This window comes from Hyla sarda, chromosome 5 (genome assembly GCF_029499605.1).
Source record: "Hyla sarda isolate aHylSar1 chromosome 5, aHylSar1.hap1, whole genome shotgun sequence".
Lineage (NCBI taxonomy): Eukaryota > Metazoa > Chordata > Amphibia > Anura > Hylidae > Hyla > Hyla sarda.
In genome coordinates this window covers 30,807,462-30,821,231 of record NC_079193.1, presented here as the reverse complement: position 1 = coordinate 30,821,231, position 13,770 = coordinate 30,807,462, and positions in this window count along the sequence as shown.

Sequence of the window (13,770 nt, the reverse complement as noted above, 5' to 3'; positions counted from 1 at the left end):
ATTTTCGTCGATACTTGCATCATTTCTTGGTGAAAAATTTGAAAATGTCATGAAAAATTTGAAAATTTTGCATTTTTCTAAATGTGAAGCTCTCTGCTTATAAGGAATATGGATAATCCAAATAAATTATATATTGATTCACATATACAATATGTCTACTTTATGTTTGCATAATAAAATTGATGAGATTTTACTTTTGGAAAACATCAGAGGGCTTCAAAGTTCAGCAGCAATTTTTAAATTTTCCGCAAAATTTTCAAAATCTGAATTTTTCAGGGACTTGTTCAGGTTTGAAGTGGATTTGAAGGGCCTTCTGGTTAGAAATACCCCATAAATGACCCCATTATAAAAACTGCACCCCTCAAAGTATTCAAAATGACATTCAATAAGTGTGTTAACCCTTTAGGTGTTTCACAGGAATAGCAGCAAAGTGAAGGAGAAAATTCAAAATCTTAATTTTTTACACTAGCATGTTCTTGCAGACCGTGTTTTTGAATTTTTACAAGGGGTAAAAGGAAAAAAATCCTCTCAAAATTTGTAACCCAATTTCTCTCGAGTAAGAAAATACCTCATATGTGTATGTCAAGTGTTCGGCGGGTGCACTAGAGGGCTCAGAAGCGAAGGAGCAACAATGGGATTTAGGAGAGTGAGTTTTTCTGAAATGGTTTTTGGGGGGCATGTCCCATTTAGGAAGCCCCTATGGTGCCAGGACAGCAAAAAACCCCACATCGCACACTATTATGGAAACGACACCCCTCAAGGAACGTAACAAGGGCTACGGTGAGCCTTAAGACCACACAGGTGTTTGACAACTTTTTGTTAAAGTCAACATTTGTTAACATTTTTCATTTTCAACGGACCACTGTTCCAAAAATCTGTCAGACACTTGTTGGGCGTAAATGCTCACTATACCCCTTATTACATTCCGTGAGGGGTGTAGTTTCCAAAATGGGGTCACATGTCAGTATTTATTTTTTTGCGTTTATGTCAGAACCGCTGTAAAATCAGCCACCCCTGTGCAAATCACCAATTTAGGCCTCAAATGTACATGGTGCGCTCTCACTCCTGAGCCTTGTTGTGCGCCCGCAGAGCATTTTACGCCCACATATGGGGTATTTCTGTACTCAGGAAAAATTGCGTTACAAATTTTGGGGGTCTTTTTTTCCTTTTACCTCTTGTGAAAATAAAAAGTAAAGGGCAACACCAGCATGTTAGTGTAAAAAACAGGCTGGTGTAGACCCCAACTTTTCCTTTTCATAAGGGGTAAAAGGAGAACAAGCCCCTCAAAATTTGCAGTGTAATTTCTCCCGAGTACGGAGATACCCCATATGTGTCCCTAAACTGTTTCCTTGAAATGCGACAGGGCTCCGAGAGAGCACCATGCGCATTTGAGGACTAAATTAGGGATTGCATAGGGGTGGACATAGGGGTATTCTACGCCAGTGATTCCCAAAGAGGGTGCCTCCAGCTGTTGCTAAACTCCCAGCATGCCTGGACAGTCGGTGGCTGTCCGGAAATGCTGGTAGTTGTTGTTTTGCAACAGCTGGAGGCTCCGTTTTGGAAACACTGCCGTACAATATGTTTTTCATTTTTATTGGGGGGGGGGGGGGCAGTGTAAGGGGGTGTATATGTAGTGTTTTACTCTTTATTAGGTGTTAGTGTAGTGTAGTGTTTTTAGGGTACGTTCACACTGGCGGGTTACGGAGAGTTTCCTGCTAGGAATTTGCGCTGCCGCGAAAAATTTGCCGCAGCTCATACTTTAAGCAGGAAACTTGCTGTAAACCCACCCATGTGAATGTACCCTGTACGTTCACATGGGGGGGGGGGGGGGGGGGGGGGGGCAAACCTCCAGCTGTTTCAAAACTACAACTCCCAGCAGCATGTACTGACAGACCGTGCATGCTGGGGGTTGCAGTTTTGCAACAGCTGGAGGCACACTGGTTGGAAAGCCTTCAGTTAGGTTGTGATACCTAACTCAGTATTTTCCAACCAGCGAGCTTCCAGCTGTTGCAAAACTACAACTCCCAGCATGCACGGTCTGTTAGTACATGCTGGGAGTTGTAGTTTTGCAACAGCTGGAGGCACACTGGTTGGAAAACCTTCAGTTAGGTTCTGTTACCTAACTCAGTATTTTCCAACCAGTGTGCCTCCAGCTGTTGCAAAACTACAATTCCCAGCATGTACTGATCACAGAAGGGCATGCTGGGAGATGTAGTTATGCAACAGCTGGAGGTACGCAACTACAACTCCCAGCATGCCAAGACAGCTGTTTTCTGTGTGGGCATGCTGGAATTTGTCATTTTGCAACATCTGGAGTGCTACAATTTAGAGACCACTGAACAGTGATCTCCAAACTGTGGACCTCCAGATGTTGCAAAACTACAACTCACAGCATGCCCAGACAGCAAACAGCTGTGTGGGCATGCTAGGAGTTGTAGTTTTGCAAGATCTAGAGGGCAGTATAGAGATCACTGTGCACTGGTCTCTAAACTGTAGACCTCCAGCTGTTGCAAAACTACAAATTCCAGCATGCCCACACAGCAAACAGCTGTCTGGGCATGCTGGGAGTTGTAGTTTTGAAACATCTGGAGGGCTACAGTCTAGAGACCACTATAGTGGTCTCAGACTGTAGCCCTCTAGATGTTGCTAGGCAACTCACCAGCTTCCGTCGCATCCAGGGAGCCGTCCTCTTCTGCCGCCGCAGATCTCCGTCGCCGCCTGCCGATCGCCGTCGCTCCGCTGCCTCCGGACGGGTAAGTGGACTCCGGCGCCGCTCCTCTTCGTTTTCCCCGTTCTGCCCCGCCTATTGTGGGAGGGCAGGACGGGGAAAACAAAAGTAAACCCCCCCCCCCCCCCCCCGCCCCAGATCTGCTATTGGTGGTCGCGTCTAGACCACCAATAGCAGGGATAGGAGGGGTGGCAACGGTGGCACCCGTGCCACCTCACTCCTATCGCTTTAGGGGGATCGTGGGTGTCTTAGACACCCACGATCCCCCTTCTATTCCGGGTCACCATAGACCCGTAATGACCCGTAATGGGCGCAAATCGCAAGTGTGATTTCACTTGCGATTTGCGACGATTGCCGACATAGGGGGGGTCTAATGACCCCCCTGGGCATTTGCACGGGGTGCCTGCTGATAGATATCAGCAGTCACCCCGGCCCGGTCCCCGCCCGGCGCGCGGCAGGGACCGAAATTCCCATGGGCGTATGGATACGCCCTTCGTCCTTAAGTACCAGGATGCAAGGGCGTATGCATACGCCCTTCGTCCCCAACAGGTTAAAGGTGCTCTCCCATTCTTTATCTAGATCAAGAGTTCTAGGGGTAAGTGTGTAGTACCGATAGACCCTAGTAGCTAAGGCATTGGGCAGAAAGCCTCAGGCAACCCAATCCGCAACCAGTGTATAACAAGGGAAATAATATGTGGTATTATATCAAATATATGTCAATAAAAAGGTAACAGATTAATTTCAGTATGTAGAAGCGTTACAGTCATTATAGAGAGAAATCTACATGTCAGTCAAATATCAAATGCCAGACATAAATCAAATATCAAATGTCATGTGTTGATAAAGTTTTCAGCTATATACGGATGTTATAGCTAGGATATCACTAATATCTCATGCATAGTCATTAGAGATGCATAATCTAATAAACTAAATATAGAATGGAGATACCAAAGGTTTGAAAATGTAATATAACACGGTTGTCATGTTATTGGTGTTTTTGCTAGTATTCTTTTCCTAAAAAGAATTTTTTTTTTTTTTTTTATCCCATCCCGTTCACAAATAAGTTCCAGAGCATGTATGGACATTATTTAAATGCAGAGACTCTATATATTTCTTTCATCATTTTTGTTATCATCCGCCTGAACTGGGACATTTGGATAAATGCTTCAGGACTGCTCCGGCCCTCTGGTCATTTTGTTCCTCTTGTTGGGGATGACTTTTGTTAAGTAAGGGGGTTTGTGGTGTCCTGGTACAGAACATGGTCCTGTACCCATCCTGTACCCTTCCTGAGTCCCCTCAGGAAGAGTCTCTGCAGTCCATAGGGCTCTCCTGCAGGGATTCCCCTTGCTCATCAGTTACTGCTTCATATAAATGCATTGTATATATTATGTGCATATTGTTCATTATACATAAAGTTTGTACAAATGTATAAAATGTATAGGACCTTCCTGGGGGCTGTAGTCTCTAGCTGTCATCTGTGTCTGGAGTGCCCCGGCGTCCTCGCCCGCTGCTAATCATGTCTTCCATTGCACGCCGCCACTTTATGATTCACATTCAATAAAGAAAATATTCTACGACTTCCAGAGGTGGTGAGTGCTATCCTTACGTCTACTTGTATGCATTTTAATATAGTGTTGTGTGCTCTCTTGGATTTAGCACCCCACCTATATAGCTCCTGCTTAGGGAATTAAGTGTATAACTAGGACACGGGGTACTGTGCCGGACTAACGGACTTTCTCTACTATAAGACATTGGCCCTCATTTACTATTCTAAACCCGACTTCTTTGGTCGGGTTTTTTTGGCGCATCTTTGTCTGCGCCATGTCGCAGACATCGTGCGCCAGTCTGCGACACGATGCAACATTTTTTCCCGACGGACCCGATGTGGATTCTCCCAAACCCGAAAAAGGGACTTAACCCGACATTTCTGAGCTTTCCCACGTATTTATAAAGGTTTCCAACCCGAATTTGTTGAATTGTTGTGGATTTTTTCCCGACAGCTCAGAGGAGTTGGAAACCAAAACCAACAAAACCCACGTGCAACAAACAGGATGCGACATAATAATAAATACCAGGGGAAAAAAGCAGTCGGGTAAGAAAGAAACATAGACTTACAACCCGATTTTCTAAGTAAATGAGGGCCACTATAGTAGTTATATTCTTGTATATAGGAGGCAGTATTATAGTAGTTATATTCTTGTATATAGGAGCAGTATTATAGTAGTTATATTCTTGTATATAGGAGGCAGTATTATAGTAGTTATATTCTTGTATATAGGAGCAGTATTATAGTAGTTATATTCTTTTACATAGGGGCAGTATTATAGTAGTTATATTCTTGTATATAGGAGCAGTATTATAGTAGTTATATTCTTGTATATAGGAGCAGTATTATAGTAGTTATATTCTTGTACATAGGGGCAGTATTATAGTAGTTATATTATTGTACATAGGGGCAGTATTATAGTAGTTATATTCTTGTACATAGGGGCAGTATTATAGTAGTTATATTCTTGTAAATAGGGGCAGTATTATAGTAGTTATATTCTTGTAAATATGGGCAGTATTATAGTAGTTACATTCTTGTACATAGGCAGCAGTATTATAACAGCACATGACCTGGTATATAGGATAAGACAGGACACTTGCATCGTAAGCATATTGTAATAAGCATCACATAACGTGCATAAATATTTCCTGCGTTGCGGAGGGTCCTTGAAGTCAATGCCTTTAGCACTCTTCCTCGGGAAAGCGCTGAACGCAGACTGCGGCCACTTACAAATGCAGAAACCAATATATATAAACTGAGAGCTGCTGAGTAAGTGGGAGTCCAGATGTAAACATGCACAGCTAAGCTTACTGGGCCATTGATTGAGAGCTGCATTAGGTACCTGATCAATGTGCTGTAATGTGCAGGAAGCCGGGGGCATTTTCTTCTCCTTAATGTTTTGTCTCATTTAGTTTGACATCTTTTCTCGCTGTTTTACAATTGTTTTTTAGACTTTGCAAGATGCAATTTCCTGCTTCTGAGAGGAGCACATAGAAGTCTAGGCCCCAATGTGTGGGAAGATGTTACCCATACCAACAAGCAGGACATGGGCCTATGGGCAACATCACCACCCTTTTGTAGCCCTTGCAGGGGATCTCCGCTTTGGACAATCCCTACTTGTACTGTTGAGAATAAGCAGACCCTAAGTGATCATTGTAATCTGTTGGGAAACCTGACAGTAAGGCTAAGTTCATATTGCAGAATCTCCGGCCATAATTTCCACCAGAGATTCCACGGGCGGCGCTAGGACCACGCGGATTGCATTTCAGCTTCCATAGACAGCAATATGATTCCACAGAGTGAACCCGGCCTAACTGTTCAAGTGGTCGGGTGGCTGAGGTATAATAGGTTTGCTGGATGCATAGTATGGCTATTAAAGGGGTATTCCAGCTTTATACATCTTATCCCCTATCCAAAGGATAGAAGATAAGAGCTATGATCGCAGGGGTCCCGCCGCTGGTGACCCCATCGATCTCGATGCAGCTCCCGGCATTCCGTGCTGGGCACTGCCTCCCAGATGGGGACGTAACATCACAGCCCCGGCCTCAAGTGACGTCATGCCACGACCCCTCCATTCATGTCTATGGGAGGGGGCGTGATGGCTGTCACACCCCCTCCCATAGACATGAATGGAGGGGCGTGGCGTCACTAGGGGGTGTGGTCCTTATGTCACATCCCCGTCTCGTAGGCATTGCCCAGCACAGAATGCCAGGGGCTGCACTGAGATCGCAGGGGTCCCCAGCGGTCCCTTTAAGCATTATATTGTCATGCATTTCTAATGTATTTTCTGTCTTGTATCACAATTCTAAAGCATAAACTGAGGTCTACAGCATGCAGAGGGTTAATGGTTTTCTGTGCCTTACACTTCATTGTGCAGCTGAACAAGAATTTAGTCACATTACACTCCTAGGAATGCAGGAGCCAGTCATAAGTCTCCTCGCTGTGAAAAGAAGTGAACCCAACCATGTTCTAGTTAGTTCTAGCTTGGTCTTTGCCAATTGTGTGTATCTTGTTCCTCAGCCTTGTTTTTTTCCCTAAGGAGACCAAAGTTTAGTGAGCCTAGGTACTGCTATTGTCAAGGATACCTCATACATATAGGACACAATTAACAATTAAATCATTGGTCCTGTCTGCAACAAAGTTGTTGTAGCCCTGCTGCTAGGATAGTTTTCAATCTCTACATTTTTGCCCCAAGAGGGATTTCTTTAAAGGAAATCTGCAGTAAAATAAACGTATCCGTAGTGTCTGATCGTGGGGGGGTCCAAACGCTGGGACCCCCCGCGATCTCCTGCACAGGGCCTAGGCTTTGCCGCGGCTCTCTCGTGCAGGAGGTGTGCCGGCCGCAGCATGACGCCATGGCCAACACGCCTCCTCCATGTAGTTTTATGGTTGAGGCGTGGATGCAGCATTCTTGAATCCCAGCCTCTCCCATAGAGCTGTATGGGGGGGGGGGGGGACATGTCCATCGGGCTCAGTGAGCTCGACGACATGCGCATTAGCTGGTGCGCAGCTTGGTGATTTTTTACTGCAGTTGTCCTTTAACCCCTTAAGGACGCAGGACGTAAATGTACGTCCTGGTGAGGTGGTACTTAACGCACCAGGACGTACATTTACGTCCTAAGCATAACCGCGGGCATCGGAGCGATGCCCGTGTCATGCGCGGCTGATCCCGGCTGCTGATCGCAGCCAGGGACCCGCCGGCAATGGCCGACGCCCGCGATCTCACGGGCGTCCGCCATTAACCCCTCAGGTGCCGGGATCAATACAGATCCCGGCATCTGCGGCAGTTCGCGATTTAAATGAACGATCGGATCGCCCGCAGCGCTGCTGCGGGGATCCGATCATTCATAACGCCGCACGGAGGTCCCCTCACCTTCCTCCGTGCGGCTCCCGGCGTCTCCTGCTCTGGTCTGTGATCGAGCAGACCAGAACAGAAGATGACCGATAATACTGATCTGTTCTATGTCCTATACATAGAACAGATCAGTATTAGCAATCATGGTATTGCTATGAATAGTCCCCTATGGGGACTATTCAAGTGTAAAAAAATATATAAAAAAATGTAAAAGTAAAAGTGAAAAAAAAGTGAAAAATCCCCTCCCCCAATAAAAAAAGTAAAACGTCCGTTTTTTCCTATTTTACCCCCAAAAAGCGTAAAAAACATTTTTTATAGACATATTTGGTATCGCCGCGTGCATAAATGTCCGAACTATTAAAATAAAATGTTAATGATCCCGTACGGTGAACGGCGTGAACGAAAAAAAATTTAAAAAGTCCAAAATTCCTACTTTTTTAATACATTTTATAAAAAAAAAAAATTATAAAAAATGTATTAAAAGTTTTTTATATGCAAATGTGGTATAAAAAAAAAGTACAGATCATGGCGCAAAAAATGAGCCCCCATACCGCCACTTATACGGAAAAATAAAAAAGTTAGAGGTCATCAAAATAAAGGGATTATAAACGTACTAATTTGGTTAAAAAGTTTGTGATTTTTTTTGAGCGCAACAATAATATAAAAGTATATAATAATGGGTATCATTTTAATCGTATTGACCCTCAGAATAAAGAACACACGTCATTTTTACCATAAATTGTACGGCGTGAAAACAAAACCTACCAAAATTAGCAAAATTGCATTTTTCGTTTTAATTTCCCCACAAAAATAGTGTTTTTTGGTTGCGCCATACATTTTATGATATAATGAGTGATTTCATTACAAAGGACAACTGGTCGCGCAAAAAACAAGCCCTCATACTAGTCTGTGGATGAAAATATAAAAGAGTTATGATTTTTAGAAGGCGAGGAGGAAAAAATGAAAACGTAAAAATTAAATTGTCTGAGTCCTTAAGGCCAAAATGGGCTGAGTCCTTAAGGGGTTAAGCTAGAGATAGAGCTTGACTGGGTCTTTTATTGGCCTCCAGTCAGACCAGTGCCAGCCTGTCTACAAAGTGATGGAAGCATACCCTTGAATAAGTTTCTCTATGTTTCATGTCAGAGATTACCACAAGATAGAGTTAACTCCTTAAGGACTCAGGGTTTTTCCGTTTTTGCACTTTCGTTTTTTCCTCCTTACCTTTTAAAAATCATAACCCTTTCAATTTTCCACCTAAAAATCCATATTATGGCTTTTTTTTTGCGTCGCCAATTCTACTTTGCAGTGATATTAGTCATTTTACTCAAAAATGCACGGCGAAATGGGAAAAAAAAATCATTGAGCGACAAAATAAAAAAAAACGCCATTTTGTAACTTTTGGGGGCTTCCGTTTCTAAGCAGTGCATATTTCGGTAAAAATTACACCTTATCATTATTCTGTAGGTCCATGCGGTTAAAATGATCCCCTACTTATATAGGTTATGATTTTTTCCAGAAGTGCGACAAAATCAAACTACATGCAGGAAAATTTATACGTTTAAAAATGTCATCTTCTGACCCCTATGACTTTTTTATTTTTCCATGTACAGGGCGGTATGAGGGCTCATTTTTTGCGCCATGATCTGAAGTTTTTATCGGTATGATTTTTGTTTTGATCGGACTTTTTGATCACTTTTTATTCATTTTTTTAATGGTATAAAAAGTGACCAAAATACGCTTTTTTGAACTTTGGCATTTTTTTGCGCGTACGCCATTGACCGTGCGGTTTAATTAATGATATATTTTTATAGTTCGGACATTTACGCACGCGGCGATACCACATATGTTTATTTTTTTTTACACTGTTATTTTTTTTATGGGAAAAGGGGGGTGATTCAAAGTTTTATTAGAGAAGGGGTTAAATGACCTTTATTAACACTTTTTTTTTTTGCAGTGTTATAGGTCCCATAGGGACCTATAACACTGCACACACTGATCTCTCCCATAGGGACCTATAACACTTCACACACTGATCTCTCCCATAGGGACCTATAACACTGCACACACTGATCTCTCCCATAGGGACCTATAACACTGCACACACTGATCTCTCATCCTGATCACAGGCATGTATTAACCCGCCTGTGATCAGTGTTATCGGCGCTTGACTGCTCCTGCCTGGATCTCAGGCACGGAGCAGTCATTCGTCGATCGGACACCGAGGTGGCAGGTAAGGGCCCTCCCGATGTACTGTAAGCTGTTCGGGACACCGCGATTTCACCACGGCGGTCCCGAACAGCCCGACTGACCAGCCGGGATAGTTTCACTTTAGAAGCGGCGGTCAGCTTTGAGCACCGCTTCTAAAGGGTTAATACCGCACATTGCCGCGATCGGCGATGTGTGGTATTAGCCGCATGTCCCGGACGTTGATGAGCGCAGGGACCGACGCGATGTGATGCGACCCAGCTTTATATCGCGGGAGCCGGCACAGGACGTAAATATACGTCCTGTGTCGTTAAGGGGTACTCCAGTTTTTTTTTAATCAACTGGTGCCAGAAAGTTAAACAGATTTGTAAATTACTTCTATTAAAAAATCTTAATCCTTCCAGCACTTACTAGCTTCTGTATGCTCCACAGGCAGGAAGTTCTTATCTTTTTGATTTTCCTTTTCTGTCTGACCACAATGCTCTCTGCTGACACCTCTGTCCATGTCAGGAACTGTCCAGAGTACAAGCAAATCCCCATACCAAACCTCTTCTGCTCTGGACAGTTCCTGAAATAGACAGAGGTGTCAGCAGAGAGCACTGTGGTCAGACAAAGGAAATTCAAAAAGAAAAGAACTTCCTGTGGAGCATACAGAAGCTTCTAAATACTAGAAGGATAAAAAAAAAATTAAATAGCTGTAATTTACAAATCTGTTTAACTTTCTGTCATCAGTTGATTAAAAAAAAAAAAAATAATAATAATAATATGTTTTCCACCGGAGTTGCCCTTTAACCCCTTAAGGACCCAGCCATTTTACACCTTAGGACCCGGCCATTTTTTGAACATCTGACCACTGTCACTTTAAACATTAATAACTCTGGAATGCTTTTAGTTATCATTCTAGACCCGAGATTGTTTTTTCGTGACATTTTCTACTTTAACTTAGTGGTAAAATTTTTTGGTAACTTGCATCCTTTCTTGGTGAAAAATCCCAAAATTTGATGAAAAATGTGAAAATTTTGCATTTTTCTAACTTTGAAGCTCTCTGCTTGTAATGAAATTGGATATTCCAAATATTATTTTATTTTATTCACATATACAATATGTCTACTTTATATTTGCATCATAAAATTGACGAGTTTTTACTTTTGGAAGACATCAGAGGGCTTCAAAGTTCAGCAGCAATTTTCCAATTTTTCACAAAATTTCCAAAATCACAAATTTTCAGGGACCAGTTCAGGTTTGAAGTGGATTTGAAGGGTCTTCATCTTAGAAATACCAAACAAATGACCCCATTATAAAAACTGCACCCCCCAAAATATTCAAAATGACGTTCAGTCAGCATTTTAACCCTTTAGGTGTTTCACAGGAATAGCAGCAAAGTGAAGGATAAAATTCACAATTTCCATTTTTTACACTCGCATGTTCTTGTAGACCCAATTTTTGAATTTTTACAAGGGGTAAAAGGAGAAAATGTATACTTCTATTTGTAGCCCAATTTCTCTCGACTAAGCACATACCTCATATGTCTATGTAAAGTGTTCGGCGGGCGCAGTAGAGGGCTCAGAAGGGAAGGAGCGACAAGGGGATTTTGGAGCGTACGTTTTTCTGAAATGGTTTTTGGGGGGCATGTAGCATTTAGGAAGCCCCTATGGTGCCAGAACAGCAAAAATCCCCCACATGGCATACCATTTTGGAAACTAGACCCCTTGAGGAACATAACAAGGAATAAAGTGAGCCTTAATACCCCACAGGGGTTTCACAACTTTTGCATATGTAAAAACATTTTTAAAAAAAATTCAATAAAATGTGTGCTTCCCCCCCAAATTTCACATTTTTGCAAGGGTTAATAGCAGAAAATAGCCCCCAAAATTTGTAACCCCATCTCTTCTGAGTATGGAGGTACCCCATAAGTTGACCTGAAGCGCACTACGGGCAAACTACAATGCTCAGAAGAGAAGGAGTCATATTTGGCTTTTTGAAAGCAAATTTTGCTCGGGGGGGCATGTCACATTTAGGAAGCCTAAATGGTGCCAGAACAGCAAAATAACCCCCACATGGCATATCATTTTTTAAACTAGACCCCTTGAGGAACGTAACAAGGGGTACAGTGAGCATTTACCCCCCACTGGTGTCTGTCAGATCTGTCAGAACAGTGGGCTGTACAAAATTTTTAATTTGCGCAGCCCACTGTTCCAAAGATCTGTCAGACACCAGTGGGGTGTAAATTATCACTGCACCCCTCATTACATTCCGTGAGCGGTGTTGTTTCCGAAATGGGGTCACATGTGTTTTTTTTTTTTTTGCGTTTGTCAAAACCGCTGTAACAATCAGCCACCCCTGTGCAAATCACCTCAAATGTACATGGTGCACTCTCCCTTCTGGGCCTTGTTGTGCGCCCCCAGAGCACTTTGCGCCCACATATGGGGTATCTCCATAGTCGGGAGAAGTTGCATTACAAATTTTGGGGGGCTTTTTTCCCTTTTACCTCTTGTCAAAATGAAAAGTATAGGGCAACACCAGCATGTTAGTGTAAAAAAATTTAGTTTTTACACTAACATGCTGGTGTAGACCCCAATTTCACCTTTTCATAAGGGGTGAAAGGAGAAAAAGCCCCCCAAAATTTGTAAGGCAATTTCTCTCGAGTACGGCGATACCCCATATGTGACCCTAAACTGTTGCCTTGAAATACGACAGGGCTCCGAAGTGAGAGCGCCATGCGCATTTGAGGCCTGAATTAGGGATTTGCATTGGGGTGGACATAGGGGTATTCTACGCCAGTGATTCCCAAACAGGGTGCTTCCAGCTGTTGCAAAACTCCCAGCATGCTTGGACAGTGAACGGCTGTCCGGCAATACTGGGAGTTGTTGTTTTGCAACAGCTGGAGGCTCCATTTTGAAAACAGTGGCGTACCAGACGTTTTTCATTTTTATTGGGGAGGGAGGGGGGCTGTGTAGGGTTATGTGTATATGTAGTGTTTTTTACTTTTTATTTTATTTTGTGTTAGTGTAGTGTTGTGTTTTTAGGGTACAGTCACACGGGCAGGGGGGGGGGGTTACAGCGATTTTCCCGCTGCGAGTTTGAGCTGCCGCGCAAAATTTGCTGCATCGCAAACTTGCAGCCTGATACTCACTGTAAGCCCCCTGCCCATGTGAATGTACCCTGTACATTCACAAGGGGGGACCTCCAGCTGTTGCAAAACTACAACTCCCAGCATGCACAGTCTATCAGTGCATGCTGGTAGTTATAGTTTTGCAACAGCTGGAGGCACACTGGTTGGGAAACACTGAGTTAGGAAACAGACAATGTTTGCCAACCAGTGTGCCTCCTGTTGTTGCAAAACCACAACTCCCAAACATTCTCAGGCATGCTGGGAGTAGTAGTTCGGCAACATCTTTAGAGCCAGATGTTGCCGAACTACAACTCCCAGCATGCTTGGAGTTGTAGTTTGCAACATCTGGAGGACTACAGTTTGTAGACCACTAATACAGTGGTTCCCAATCTGTGCCCTTCCAGATGTTGCAAAACTACAACTCCCAGTATGCCAAAACTGTCCAGGCATGCTGGGAGTTGTAGTTCAAAAACATCTGAAGGGCCAATTTTTCATTCAACAGGGCTGACAATCAGACCAAACAAAGGCCCCCCAGTTGTCTACGAGACCTCTGGCATTGGAGTTTCAGGAATCAGTCTGAACATGTAAGTCTAAGAGCAATTCTTCCACTACGAGATTGACCAAGAAGTTTAAAGGGGTACTCCGTTGTTCATCGTTTCGAACAAACTGTTCCGAATGCTGGAGCCGGGAGCTTGTGACGGCATAGCCCCGCCCCCTCATGATGTCACGCCCCCTAGATGCAAGTCTGTGGGAGGGGCCATGACGGCTGTCACGCCCCCCTCCCATAGACTTGCATTGAGGGGGTGGGGCTATGATGTCAC